The 12455-nt window shown below is 54.1% G+C and overlaps 1 protein-coding gene across 4 annotated transcripts in view; it reads right to left on the bottom strand.

Moving 5' to 3' along the window:
* MPPED1 (metallophosphoesterase domain containing 1) overlaps positions 1-9862 on the bottom strand; it is a 98017-nt gene extending 88155 nt beyond the window's left edge. For 2 of the 4 annotated variants that reach the window (XM_030915037.1, XM_030915038.1), the window contains exon 1: positions 9724-9862. The gene's annotated coding sequence lies outside the window, so the exon portion shown is untranslated. Of the gene's footprint in view, positions 1-3813; positions 4175-4912; positions 5376-9723 lie in introns of those variants that run through there. The other 2 variants (XM_010370556.2, XM_010370675.2) reach the window with 2 other exon arrangements.
* Between the last annotated feature and the right edge of the window lie 2593 nt (positions 9863-12455).

Here is a 12455-nt window from a genome sequence, read left to right as displayed (position 1 = left end):
GCATACCCAGCAAGGAGGCTGCCAGGCTGGCACAGCCCTTGTGAAAAGGGGTTCCAGGGGCCCCCACCCGTCTTTGCCCCAGAGGAGCAGGCGCCAGCATGCAGATAGTCTGCAGTCGAGGGAGAACCGCTCTGCACCAAAGGGACTCGGCCGGGAAAGGCGGGCGGCAAGGCTCCCGAGGCGCTCCGCGGTGAAATGCTGCATTTCACATAAAGGGGGTTCACAACGGGCCCTGCTCAGAGAAATCCGGGAAACTGGAAACGCAGCGCCTTCTTTTAATGCCCATTTAATATTTATGGAGCCACAGCAGCACGTTAGCCACCGTGCGAGGAGGCGAGCATTCTCCGCCGCGCAGCCGATCCACGGAGGGGGCGCAGCATCTCCCAAACAAACAAACAGCTTTGAGCTAGGAAGCGTTTACACCTGGTCCACAAAACAGCACAGCACGCGACCAATGCAGTGGTGCCCTGGGACCCGCTGCAGGGAGACGGCCTGGGCTCCCAGCCTGGTTCTCAGTCCAGCGGAGTGACCTTAAGCAAGTCATGTATCCTGATGGGGCTGCAGGTGCCTCCCCCAAATGGAACAAGGTGGGAGGATGGATGGAATGAATGAATGAATAAACGCACGAGTTATTCAACAACCATTAGCCACGGCCCTACATGCTCTCCCGGTTCCGGGTGCCAGGAAGGGCAATGGAAAAACAAAGAGGCTCCTACCCTCAAGGAATATGGACGGGGTGGGAGGGGGGACAATAAGGTAAACAAAGAATTAAGCAGAAAAGACACTTTCAGCTAATAATCAGTACCTGGAAAAAGACAGAGCAGGGTGATGGGGTGATTAAATTGAGTGATCAAGAAAGGTCTATCTGTGCGAGGCACGGTGGCTCACACCTGTAATCCCAGCACTTTGGAAGGCCGAGGCAGGTGGATCACCTGAGGTCGGGAGTTCGAGACCAGCCTGACCAACATGGAGAAACACCGTCTCTACTAAAAATACAAACTTAGCCAGGTGTGGTGGCGCACGCCTGTAATCCCAGCTACTCGGGAGGGTGAGGTAGGAGAATCACTTGAACCCGGGAGGTGGAGGTTGCATTGAGCCGAGATCGGGCCACTGCACTCCAGCCTGGGTAACAGAGTGATACTCCATCTCAAAAAAAAAAAAAGAAAAAGAAAAGGCTATCTGAAGGGGCCTCACCTCACACACCAATGACAACAGCCATGCCCAGACCTGGGGCAGAGGGAGGGGAAGTGCTAGGTCCCTGAGGCCCAGGCGGCCTGGATAAATGGCCTCACTCTTTCATTGTCACGGGTCACTGGCATGCGTCTGCTATGGAGGACAGCCTGGACTCTGAAGTCACAGGAAGTGGGGTTCCCATCAAATTCCATCTCAGGCTGCTGAGCGGTGGGACGTTGGGCAAGTCACTCAACCTCTCTGTTTCCACTTCTTCAGTGGTCCCCTTGAGGGGTTACCGAGGGGCTGGAATGAGCCTTGGACCTGCCCATAAAGGCCCAGTGAACCCAGAATGGGAGACTCCAGATCCCCCCAGCCCAGCACTCCTTGAAAAATTCCCTCTGGTTCTAAGGGCTTGCTTTTCCAAAGTCTGATCCTCTTATCAGATGGTTTCTCTTTCCGTTTTCCTCTCAGAGACATTTATTTGTTGTTCCTCGGGTACTGTGAGTTCAGTGAGACCAGGGTGCTCCAAGGAGAACCTGGGTGTCAGCCAAGACACCAAGGAGCAGGTCCCATTCGACGCCAACCGTATGGAAAGCTGGTGTCTAGGAAAGAGGTCAGACTCCAGGCCCCACCTCTCTGTGCCTCTCTCTGACCGCCCCCCCTCACCCCCAAACTTGTCAGGTCTCCTGGCCGTTTTGACCCCTCATCACCATGGCCACACCACACCAGCCTCCAGAAGGACTGCCCTGGAACTCACCTCTGCCCGTGCCGTTCCCTCTGGCACACCCAGCCCCCTCCAGAGCCGCTGCCGCACTCAGGTGAGGCTCAGCGCCTCAGGTCAGCTGAGGAGGCTACACCTGGCCCCAGTGCCACTCCCACTTCTCAGGCCCGGCTCAGTCATGCAGGTATTCCCTGGCACAGAGGGGTCCTGTCTTGAAGCCTCCATGAATGCTATTTCCTCTGCCCAGAAGGCCCTGCACCCAACCCCACCCCTGCGTTCACCCTCATTTCCTGACACATGCCCACTCAGTCTCAGGAAGGTTCAGAACCTCAGAAACACCGTCCCTGACCTCCCCTGGCTGGGTCAGGAGCCTCCACCCACAGCCCCCAAGGCTTCCTGTATCAAAGCTCCCAACACACAGTCGGCTTTTTATCTCAGCTGAATGAAACGCCAAAGAATAAACCGGTATGTGAATGAATGAATGAATGAATGAATGAATGAATGAATGAATGAACGAATGAATGAGAGAAGCTACACAGGCCTTTGAGTCTGACAGCAGGACTCAAAAGCAGCTTTGCCCCCCTTAATCTTCGTTTTTCATCTACAAACATATGGCTGCTGGAGCACTGAAGGACACAGGAGATCCAAAAGCCCCCTGCCAGGGCCCAACACGCAGGAGGTGCTCACTCCATGTCTCTTCTCCTCCAGTTAGAATGTTCTGATGAACTCAGAAGCTCCCCAGGGAAATTTCAAGAATGCAGATGGGATTTTCTTTTTTTTCTTTCTGAGACAGAGTCTTGCTCGTCGCCCAGGCTGGAGTGCAGTGGTGCGACCTCGGCTCACTGCAAGCTCCGCCTCCTGGGTTCATGCCATTCTCCTGCCCCTCAGCCTCCCAAGTAGCTGGGACTACAGGTGTGTGCCACCATGTCTGGCTAATTTTTTGTATTTTTAGTACAGACGGGATTTCACCATGTTAACCAGGATGGTCTCCACCTCCTGACCTCGTGATCCACCCGCCTCAGCCTCCCAAAGTGCTCGGATTACAGGCGTGAGCCACCGCGCCCAGCCCCAGAAGGGATTTTCAAGCAACCCGTCCTCTCCTGCCTGAAAGCCCAGGGTGCCTGACCCCTTCCCTCTCACCCTACTGAGTAAGTCTTTGGGGCTTTGACTTCCCAGGGAGTTGTGGCTGGACACATCCACTACGACCCGCCCTCGACTCGTTTTTCTAGGCAAATTCTTCACCACCACCCCCACCCGGACACTGCAGGGCACTGGTCAGCCCCAGCGCACCCACTGCTGCTCCTGCTCTGGGCCAGATCCTTTTCTGGGCCAGGTCCTGTTCTGGGAGTCACAGGACCCAGACACGAAACTAGCCCTCCAAGGACTCAGACCTGACGAAGCAGCCAGGCAGACAACAGACCTCCTCAGAACTCTGTTTTGAGGAGTTGCAGTGGAGGGGGTCTGTGGGCCCCTAACAAGGTCCCCACCAAACAGCAAGGCCAGCCAGTGTGTGCTGAAGGCCCAGGAAGGAGAGAGAGTGAGAGAGGCCTTGGCTCACACAGAGCATCTCAGCAGCAGATGGATTTTTGCAAAAGAGATTCTTGGATCATTCTGGTGGCCCCTATCTGTCCGAAGATGTGTGAGGAAGATCTTGGAGCATTACACTACCAGAGGAGCTGCTGCCCTGCAGACCAAAGATAGATTTCGCTTCACCATGTGACTTGAAGCATCGCTCCCAGCCAACACAGGCTCCTCAAAGTCAGCGCGGGCCCGGGACAGCCCCGGTTCACATCGACTGTCCCGGTGCCACTGTTACCAGCATCCTCTTCGGCTCTCGAAAGTGCTCTCGTTTGGAAGGGAAAGGTCACTCTGATCAAAGCCAGTGCCAGGCCGGTAAGGCAGCCATCACCAGAACCCACCTGTGTTCCTCTTCCATTCTATCGGCAGCTCTATAACAATCAATGGGGGCTAGGACAGTATGGTGCTGTCCTGGGTCCAAAACTCGATGACAGTCAATGAGCACACTAGAAACCACTGTCTTATTAAGCATGAGAAGCTTCCAGAGAAACATCTCCCCCAACAGCCGTCCCCATTGCGGCATTCTGAAGAACCCCACCTTGGAAAGCTTTCACAGGATCCTAGACGCACCTTGGCTCCGTCTCCTCTTGGGGCCTTTAACTGAGAGCAGGAGCGACTGAATAGCCCCAGCCTCTCTAATGGGCCAGCCCCAAGTGCAGCTGCCTGTCTTCAGGCCGGTGGCTCAGGATGATGCAGAGAAAAAGCCGGCTCGGCTCAGCGAAGGCAGTGCTTACTAGGGCTTTTGTCGCAATGTGGCAAAATGTCACAGAGAAACCACGTTAACACTTCCTAAGTGGTCCCCCCAAGCAAAATGCAGGAGATAATATTTAACAGAAAAGTACCAAGATGTAGGGATCTGGGGAGAATTGTTTTACAAGCGACGATTCCTACACAAGCTCAAAAATCACTTTTAAAATCATATTTTCTTTCCTTGTTTTGCCTCTGCTTGAAAATATGCAATTGATGAGCTGATAGTTGAAAATGCCATAAAAGAAAAAAAAAAAGGCAGAGCAACTCAAAGGAAAAGAAGCAAATACCCTAATGGGAGAAAAAAAAAATCAGACCTCGTCCCACCATGTCCTAAAATGACAGACCTTTGTGTCTGATCTCCTTCCCAATCAAGTGTGGGATCCCAAGGAAAAGAAACACTGGCCAGCAGCTGGTATTAGCATCTAAGTTGAATAAGCTGATGAGCTCAGTAGATGAAGGAATCCACAAATAAAGTGAAAATTAGCCCCTATTCCTTGAAAAAGGATCAACCACAGTGACTTTAAAGCATTTACCACTTAAAAACCTTTTAGCTGGGCCCATTTTGAATTATGACTACATGATTTTAAATTACACTTTCTAATTCCTCACCACCGCCACCCCCCAGCAGTCTCTGCCGCTTCATTTTCCAATTATGTACTTTTATTTCGGAATATGAAGAGTGCTACTTACTGGATCATGTCCTGTCTGCCACAAATAGCTGCTCACTTATTCCTTTAATTTTAGCTATGAATGCAGTCGGCTCGCCGGGCTTGTCTTCAGATTCTGAATATTCTCCGTTCCCATTGCACAGAACGAGCCCCGAGACGCAAAGAAACCCACAAAGCTCGGGCAGAGAAATATGTTTGTAAACCAGTGCTCCACTCCATAAATTATTATAATTCTTGGTGCTTTCTATATCCATCTAGCAGATCAGCGATCACATAAACAATAGCAAGTGGACTGATTTTTCCCCTGCAAAGTGCTACGTCCTAGTTTTCAAAATAAAGCACTTGGAGAGTCACGTATCTATGGAGTTGAAATGGTAAGCTGTTCAGATCTGTTTCAAACATGCACACAGACATACCCACACACAAAAGGAAATAGGAGGTAAATGTGTAAAACTCAGCATTGTGTCCCCTTCCCACTTATACATCAAGTCACACTCAACAGGAATGGGGTGTGTGTGCACATACATGGCTAGGGAGGGGAAGATGTTAGCGGGCTGTGGTTGCTCAGCATTCAAATACAATTTGCAAAGAAAGTAAATGTGGATTTACAGTTCTTGTGGAAGTCTATTAAACAGATGTCACTGAAGCATCATGAAATCAGCACTATGGCAATTCTACACTTAAGTCTGATACTGGGGTTTTGCCATTTTTATGATCAGTTCAAGTGTATGTTTTGTGATCGTGCGGGAATTTGCAATTAAGGATTAAACCTCCCAAGTATGATCAATTCACTAATGTGTCTGAATGACAAACTTAACAAAAGCAAAACTCCATTCTCACCAGCCCCTCACCACCCGCGCTGTGTGGGGAGCCCAGGGCAGAATAAGGGTTGGGGGAGAGAACCTTTGCCTTTTCTGTGAACACTGAGACACTAAAAAGTGCTTTGTCAGGAAGAAGGGAAAGGCAGTTGCAGCAAGGGATTACATTTCTCAGGTAGCCAATGCAATATATTTTGCAGGCTTGCAGACTGTAGTACTGTCCGTAAAATGCAAAAGAATGAAATGAAGAGGAAACGATGAGAGTGTTAGAAATTGGAAGCAGGCATCATTTTCTCCTTGAAGTGATGAAATTAGCATGGGCGATGCCAAAAGTCTCTTCTTGTGCATCAATGCTGAGCCTCACATCCTTCTTGGAAGGAGGAGACGGGAATGCGAAGGTGGGCAACAGACAAGTCACATTTTACAGAAACAAACTTTCAGGTGTAGACTGGGGTGGTGGAAAGAGGAGCCTACTCATCCCTGGCTTTGAACTGGATGCAGAGCAGAGTCAACCAGAAGGGAGAATTTTATGTGTGTTTTTTTTTTTTCTGCAGCTGCTTCTGTTTATGATGACGACCTGGTTCTGACATTGAGCTGGCCAAGTTCAGGTCCAAGAAAATCCCCCACAGAGCGATCCACAAAAAGGCCTGAAAAGGCCAATGAACACCTCAAATCACAATTTGATTTCAAAATTAATACCTATAATCTCAATTTGTTATGATTTTTTCATGGAATTGGGCTGCCCTCATTGGTCACAGATATTTTACTGTGGAAATAAAGCATAACTAAGTCTTGTCTCATTAGGGGAAAAAAGTCAAAATAAAGTAAAACATTTGTGTTGGTAGCAGACCTGTCAGGTCACCGGGGAGAGCCATGGTGAATCAAATTAACTGAGAAGCAACTTATACCTTTCCTCCAATACCGCCCCCAAAAAGGGGTCTCTTATTTTTTTCCCGTTGGGTTTTTTGTTTCTTTCAATTTTTTTTTTTCTTTTGACATTTTAGTCACCTCTTCAAACTCAAGTCAGACAACTTCAGTCTCACTACATGGGGACATCCACACAGCAGGAACGAGGGCTGCAGGGAATGGCTTTCAGAGTGCCCCAGGCTACACTAAACGGTTCTTGCTGTGGGAAACAGTTCCTTCACCCGCTCTTCTCCCTGCCACCCCCAAGTGTTGGAAACTTCTGGTCCTAGAGGGTGAGGCGCCCAGGCCAGAAGAAGGCCCCTACCTCTTATCAGAGGTGCCATCGACTTTGATCCGTGGGTATGGAGCGAGCCTGAGAAGCTATTCCCAGGCCTCTGCACCTGGGGAGCCCTTTGCCCAGGACCCTTGCTCCAGAGGGGCAGGCAGACAAAGGTGCTTATTGCTGAACGGAAAGATCTCAGGGAGAAGAAGAATGTAACGGGGGAATTCGTGAAAAGACCCTTTTTTGTTCCCAGTGAGGGAGGGGCAATGGGAGAGACATGTCACATTGTCACATTAAAGACTTTGACAGACAATTCAGGGATAACGCAGAAATTCCACCCTTAACTGCAGCTCGATGCAACTTGAAAGGCATTAACTAACCTCCACTAATTGCATGTTTTTCTGTGCATAATATTTACTTGTTAAAAGTCTTTGCCTGGCTGATTAATTTCCTCTGCCCTGGTATTCATGATCAGTTCACAGGCCTGAAATCAGGAAAATGAAGTCATTTTGATAGATTAAAAAATGATTGCACTTTGGGGAGGATTTTCTTTTTTTCCAGAAGTCCAAACCTGCACCCAGAATGCTGGTTTTTCTCCTTGAATGCTACCCTTCAGGGAAATCCAGCGACCACCCTAATTCCTCAAACAAGTACAGAGAGATGTGTCCTGTATAAAGTGAGCACACCAAGGCCCGTACTGCCTAAATGGGAAGGTAGCAAGTTCAAAGAACAAATGAACTTAAGCCACATTCATTGGATGAAGATTTAAGAGTCTCACGGGTGAGCTGGGAATTTATTAAAAGCAGGTTTTTCAAGAACAATGATTCCCTACATCAGTCTGTGTATTCCTGACAGTTGGGGCTCAAGTAAAACACCCCAAAATTCTTATTGTTCACCTAGATCTAAACCTGTCCTATGTGTCCACAGGCACAGCCCACAGGGCATCAGCCAGGGTGGATGTGAGTGATTCTAAGCGTACCATGGGGTGGTTACATCAGAGGTACCTCCTCGGCCATGTAGGTGACTCTTTGAACCCATCCACATCACCAATACAGGGACCTTATTCAACCCAGGTCTTCCGAAATTCCTGGGGCCGAAAAATAAACAGGAAGGCAGTCCCACGTTGAAACACTTCCGAACACACCATTAAGCCTCTGTGACTGGATTATCGCCTTTTGACTAGTCATCGCCCAATTAATTGTACCTCCAACCAGCACGCACTAGAATCAATGGAACCATTCCACCGACATCCATCTCGAGAAAAAGATTTTACAAGTGTTGTGGGGCTGCCACTCGGAAAGCCAATTTGCAAGGAGCCCAGCACGGTGAAGTGCAGTTTATCATGCATGATTCCCACACAGTGGGCCCCTGTAGACCGCGCCTGGCTCCAGAATGCCTGCCTAGCTCCACCAGCTCAAACGCCCTGAGATTCTCCCCTGCCTCGGACGGCCGAATCCATCAGCACCCTCCCCAAATAGTCTCTTGGGCTCCTGTACACCAAGACCTGGATTTTGACTGGACGTGGCAGTCAGCTGGTGGCCTCTCCAACATCCCCTAAAGCCTGGTTAGCCCTGTGCCAGGTTTCTCACCAAGTTGGTTTAATTTTTTTTTTTTTGAAAAGTCCAGTCAGACTATTGACAGTGCCTGTCTGCCTGACCCACCCCCGCCCCCCAGCGCCTCAGATCCCTGCTAACAAGTCTCCCACTGCCATTCAACTCCCATGAGCCAGCTCCACCATTCAACAGCCAGCCCACTTTTGTTCCCCCAGTTTAATTTCATAATTGTTTGCCACTTAACAAGCTCTCCTCTGGGCCATTCAATGGAGCCCGGGAAATGGGGAGGGGGAAGGCAAAGAAACTCCGGGAGGGGAGCTGGGAGCCAGGCCAGCCCAGCACTGGGGATAGACATCCCGGAGAGGTCAGCTGGACAGGGGTGGGGGCCAGTTCCAGAGTGGAGCCTCCTGACACCAACTGGGCCACCCAGCGTGAGCCTGGAGAGGTGGGAGGGAAAGGAGAAGGGTGAGTCCCAAAGGTCAAGCCGGGGCCTGCCAGACTCCTGGGCACATCAGTGCTCTGAATGACACACCTCTGGCCCTACCCGGGTGAAGGGAGACTGCACAAATTCACGCTCCTGTAACATGTCCCAGAACAAACACACAGGAGACAGAACCGCTCCTTAGCTTGGGCATTCCATGATCAACATTCCCTTTGAGGGCTGGGACCTGTCTAGGTAGCCACTGAATCCCCTGGCCGGGCACATAGCAGACAGGAATAAATATGTGTTGAGTGAGTGGATGGATGGATGGATGGATGGAGGGGAGGGAGGGATGAATGAATGGAAGGAAATGGATGAAGTTTCCAGCAATACCTAGCAAAAGCGGCCACTCAGCCAGCGTTAGTCCCCCCCTCTTTCCCCCAAGTGCCAGCAGGGGCTTGGCTGAGCACACAGTAGGCTCTCCACAAGCAGAGGCTGCTATTGTTACCACCATCATCATCACTGGCTCCCCACCAGCCCGCTGCTTCCACCGGCTACTCCGCCAGCAGCCAGCAGCGACTGGCGAGCAAAGGAAAAGTTTCGCTGACCCCGCGGCCCCAGCCGGAGTCCCGCGCCCTGGCCGAGCCCCCTCCCGCCAGCGCCTGCTCGGCAGGCGGGGCAGCTGGGGTGCCCAGACCGCTTCCCGCACCCGGCAAAGGCGGCCAAAGTAACTTTGCGGGCGCCCCTGCGCAGCGCCGCGGGCGTTGCCCAGCGCCTGGAGAGGGTCCCGGCCGCGCCCCGCGCCCGGCCCCCCGCCCGCGCCCGCCGCGCCCCGCCCGTCCCCGGTCCTACCTGGCCCCGGGCTCCTCTTCGGCGGCCGCGGCGGCCGCGAGCAGCAGCGCGCACCGAGGGAGGCAGGGGCTCCCGGGAGGGAGGCGCGCAGGGGCGGGGGCTCCTCCGGCGGCCGCCGCCTCGCCGCGCGTCCGAGGCTGCAAGTGGGAGCCAGACTCCTCCTTCGGGGGGCGGGGGGCTCCCCGCGCCCCCTCCGCCGCCCGCCCGCGCGCCGCGAGGCTCCGAGCCTCCCTGGCTCCCCCCGCCCGCCGCCGCCCGCCCTCCCAGCCTCCCCGCGCCCGGCCGCCGGGAGGGGCGCGCTCGCGGCCTCGGTCCCGGCCCCTGCACCGCCGCCCGCCGGGGCCCCAGCCAGGCCCGCCAGGCCTCGGCCCTGGGCCCCCGCCCGGGCCCGGAGCCCGCATCCCGCTGCGGAGGAACAGGGAGCGTGGCCGCTGGCCTGGACGCGGGAGGAGGAGCGGGGCCCGCGCTGCGGAAAAGGGAGGGGGCCGCCCCACCGCGCCCCTATCCGCGCCCGCCCCCCAGCCCCGGGCCGGGCCGCGCACGGGCTGGGCGGGGAGCGGAGCGGGGGCGCTCTCACCTCCGGATCCGTGGCCGCCGCGGCGGGCACCGCGTGCAGGGGCGTGCGCGGCTCCTTCCGGGGCGCCGCAGCCCTCGCCCGAGGCCGGGACCCTCTCCTGGGGCCGCCAGGGCATCCTGCTCCGGGCCCCTCCCGCCCGGGGTCTGAAAGGTCCCCCTCCAAGACGGAGACACTCTGACCCCAGCTCCCAGTCTGAATAGGTTGGGGTCCTCCTCCCGGGCCACCATCTCTTCCCCTCGAGAGTCCCAGGTCCCCAAACCCGAGCACAGCAGGTAGCCTGCAGCGGCCTGAGCCCCAACGGGACGGGTAAACAAGTCAGACCCTCAGAGGGCGCGACACCCGTTGTAAAGAGGCCCTGCCTTGCTGGGAAGAGCGGAGAGCATCACCCTCAGTGTCAGGGGTCACCCTGGGGAGTTTGAGGCCCTGTGGCTTCCAGCCCCCCGCCGCGAGTGGGACAGGGGTCCCAGGACCTTGAATAGCTAGGCTGCAGATCACTCTGGCCTGGGCCTCCCAGACCGAGAGGAAGATGAAAAGGGGCTGTGGCCCCTCAGAGGCTCAAGGCCCCTCAACAAATGCTTGTGAGTCTCCTTGGTCAACACACACATCACATAATCCCCAAGGACAGCCTCTGTGAGCCCCTCAGGCCTGTTCTGCCCTTGAGGACAGCTATCTGGTGTGGCTTCCTGGAGGTGGACAGCCCAGTTGAATGAGTGTATGCCAGGGGAGAAGGCCTGGAAAAGACATCCAGGCCGAGGGAATGGAGCATGCAAAGGCCTTGGCATGTGAGTTCAGCAGGGCTAGAGACAAAGGAAAAGCAAGAGAAGGGAAGATGAGGTGGCAAGGTTGGGAGTGAGGGAACAGAAGCCAGATCAGGAAGAGCCTTGGACAGACTTTATCAGGGGCAGTGGGAGCCATAGAGGGTTTTTGAGCAGGGCTGTGAGTTGGTCAGGTTTATCTTTTTAGAGCTTGTTCTGGCACCTCTAAAGACAGAGGTAGAGAGGGAAAGGCTGGGCTATGGAGGGAGAGGATGGAGGCCCAGAGATGGGGGACAGAGGCTGGCCGAGGGGTCCTCAGGCAGTCACCCACTCCTGCTTCCTTGTCTTTAGACCCCAATTCTCGGGGAATCCCAAACTCCACCCGGGAGCCTCTTTCTCCTCCTAGGCTGCAAGCTTCCTGAGCACAGTAACTTTGAGGGAGGTGAAGGAGAAAACTGTCATGCCTGCCTGGGAAGGCGGCTTGGACTCAGTGTCTCAGCAGACCCCACCTGCCGCCTGCCCGGGGCAAAGCCACAGCTTGGCTGTGGCCTCCGGAAATTACAAAGGACAGTGACAAATGTGCCTTCCTGGTCCCTGGGTCGAGAGCAGAGGTTCCTGTGACATTTGTCCTCCAAGGCCAGCTTCCTCACCACCTCCAGTCCTACCAGAACTACCCTTAACTCCCAGAACATCATCTCTTACCTTCCCAGGGTACACATTTAATGAACACCTATCGTATGCCTGGCACTCGGCACTTCCTTTGAAGCCTAGCATGAGCTCTCCACCAGAGGGGCCTGGTGCTACCTGCACCACTGAGGCCCAGGCACAGAGCTCTCAGCTTGACCCACACTGTCTCACGTAGCCCTCATGCCTCCCCTGGGTCAGGCTGCACCCCAGAGGTCAGCCTCCCCGGAGCCTAGTGCTGCATCCCACAGGGCCTGGCACTCTGTAGGTTCCCAGGGAATGGTCCCTAAAAGATGAGGGAATGAGGAGTGTGGGATGGGCAGGATAGACCCACTCCTAAAAGAGCAACGATTCTGGCAAACACAGCACACATTCTGCTTTTGGAAAAATTTAATAACACAGTGGCACTTGTTCATGGAGACTAACAGAAACACCGCACAATCCCACACTGCTAAACCAGCAGGAGATGGCTCGTTCTGCTGGAAAGCATTTCCTAGGTGCCTACTATGTGCTGGAGGCCCAGGCAGAGGAGGAAGAGAAGGAAGGCACTCTGACCTGGGAGAAGCAGAAGGTCAGCAGATACTCATGACATTGGGGAGAAGAGGGCAGCCCAGGGCAAGGAGAGCAGCATATGCAGCCAGGACACTTCAGAGGAGGCAGTGTGTGTGCTGCAGAAGAATCTAGGGATCAATGGGAGAGGGTAGCTGGGCAGAGGG

This window comes from Rhinopithecus roxellana, chromosome 13 (genome assembly GCF_007565055.1).
Source record: "Rhinopithecus roxellana isolate Shanxi Qingling chromosome 13, ASM756505v1, whole genome shotgun sequence".
NCBI lineage: Eukaryota > Metazoa > Chordata > Mammalia > Primates > Cercopithecidae > Rhinopithecus > Rhinopithecus roxellana.
Note: the sequence above shows the minus strand (reverse complement) of the source record. Positions and strands in the feature narration are given on the sequence as shown.